Raw genomic sequence first — 2,190 nt, 5'->3', positions numbered from 1 at the left:
CGAAAATGTCATGTGATCTGACAATTCCTTCTGTGATAATACTTATGTGTATAATTACCCTTTTGCCCTTATGTCTATATTGAACACAAGGCATAGACCGTGTCATCCTTGTCCAGTTCAATATTGGGCCCATAGACATTTATCCTGTTATGCAGGATGGGCAAATTCCATCTAGGTCACTCATGTCCCTTGGCATGCTTCGTGGAGTACCCATCAACTGTCTTTATGGTTATCCTGTTACGGACAATGTTGGATCAGCAATAAAGCACTCAACTCTACATCTAGGGTCCATAGTGGTTTCAGGTCGAAGAGTGGAATACACTATTATCACCATGAGAATAACTTATGACACTTTGCATAACTTTCTATATAGTATTCTCATAGCGGGTCAATCCGGTATAAACATTACTCCTAATATTCATACCTATGTTTAAGACTTGATAACTCTTTATCCATGATCCATGAGATGTGATCATCAGTCTACAAACATAATAGTCTTAATGATTTAATGTTATCCCACTTCACACTAAAGCTCGACTACGGATACTTTAAGAATAGTGTCCTTATGTTTAATGTGTTCTCATGATTAAGTCACACTTAATACATTAAACGGACTAGCTAATCTAGGGACTTTATTAAACAAACGTAATAAAGAAAAAGCCTTTTATTATTAATAAATAATTCGATACAGGTACCAAAAGTATTGGCCTCTAGGGCTTACACCAACAATGGCAACCACAGTGGCTGTTGGTGTTATGGTCAAGTTGTCTATCTTCTGAGTCAGGGCATCTACCTTGGTGTTGACATGGTCGAGACTGCTTAATTCGTACATGCCACCCTTCGGTTGAGGTTTCTCTACAGAGTTTCTTTCGCTTCCCCATTGGTAATGATTCTGGGCCATACTTTTGACGAGTTGATAGGCCTCATTGTATGGTTTATCCATCAGTGTGCCAACTGCAGCGGCGTCTATTATCAATCTTGTATTGTACAAGAGACCGTTATAAAAGGTGTGAATGATCAACCATTCTTCTAGACCGTGATGTGGGCATAGCCTCATCATGTCTTTGTATCTCTACCAAGCTTCAAAAAGTGATCCATTATCCTTTTGTTTAAACCCGTTTATTCGGGCTCTTAGCATAGACGTCTTACTAGGTGGGAAATATCGGGCTAAGAAGACTTTCTTCAACTCGTTCCACGTAGTGACAGAGTTGGATGGTAGAGACTGGAGCCAAGCTTTATCTCTATCTCTTAATGAAAATGGGAAAAGATGGAGTCTTATAGCTTCTGGGCTGACACCATTCGCTTTCACCGTGTCTGCATATTGCAAAAATACTGACAACTGTAGGTTCGGGTCCTCCGTGGGACTACCTGAAAACTGGTTTTGATGTACGACTGACAATAGCAAGGGTTTTAGCTCGAAATTATTGGCTTCGATCACAGGGGCAGTGATGTTGTTATGAGGTTCATCCTGTAAAGGGATTTGCATAATACTTAAGAGGACGGTTTTGCACTCCTTCGACCATCTCTGGTTGAATAACTAATTCAAAGTAGGAATTTTAAGGTCATGAAGATTTAGCTTGATACGATGTTCCCGTATCAAGTATCGTATCCAGCATTCTAATCTAAGATAACTCTCGGGTTCATCGAATTGTAGCTTTAATTTCTCGCCTTGAGAGCGAGTACTTGGCATACACTCGACAGATGTAGAAAGGGAAAAAGAATTTTTTGCCTTAGTCTATAATGGGTAACGCTAGAGTTACGATATCGACTAAATTAGTCCCCGCCAACGGCGCCAAAAACTTGATCGCGACTTAGTAAGTCTATGTGAATCGTGACTCCAAGTGCACAGTCCTATCGTGTAGTTTTAAAGATTATCGAACCCACAAGGACTAATAATCGAACGTATCAGGGTCTAATGTTGCTATGCAAATCTAAGGCTGATGATTGTTCTAAGATTGGAGGGATGAAAATAAATAACTAAAACGTAAATAGAATAAAGATATGAGATATAGGGGATATCGGTATGTAATACCTCAAACTTCGGGGATTCGATAGATAGTTGGTGTAATCTTATTGGTTAAAATATTCTTCGGCAGAAATTATTTATAGAAAGGATTTAGTCTCACACTTTCGTTTGTATTGACTCTGACCATACTCCTAAACCAGAATGCTTAGCTCTCGCGGTTCATT

The 2,190-nt window shown here is 39.3% G+C and overlaps 1 non-coding gene across 1 annotated transcript; it reads left to right on the top strand.

Moving 5' to 3' along the window:
* Window positions 1–1,031: 1,031 nt before the first annotated feature.
* LOC127077417 (small nucleolar RNA R71) lies at window positions 1,032–1,138 on the top strand. The gene has a single exon (XR_007787230.1). It is a non-coding gene; the product is annotated as a small nucleolar RNA R71 (small nucleolar RNA).
* The last annotated feature ends 1,052 nt before the right edge of the window (window positions 1,139–2,190 follow it).

This window comes from Lathyrus oleraceus, chromosome 4 (genome assembly GCF_024323335.1).
Source record: "Lathyrus oleraceus cultivar Zhongwan6 chromosome 4, CAAS_Psat_ZW6_1.0, whole genome shotgun sequence".
Lineage (NCBI taxonomy): Eukaryota > Viridiplantae > Streptophyta > Magnoliopsida > Fabales > Fabaceae > Lathyrus > Lathyrus oleraceus.
Note: the sequence above shows the minus strand (reverse complement) of the source record. Positions and strands in the feature narration are given on the sequence as shown.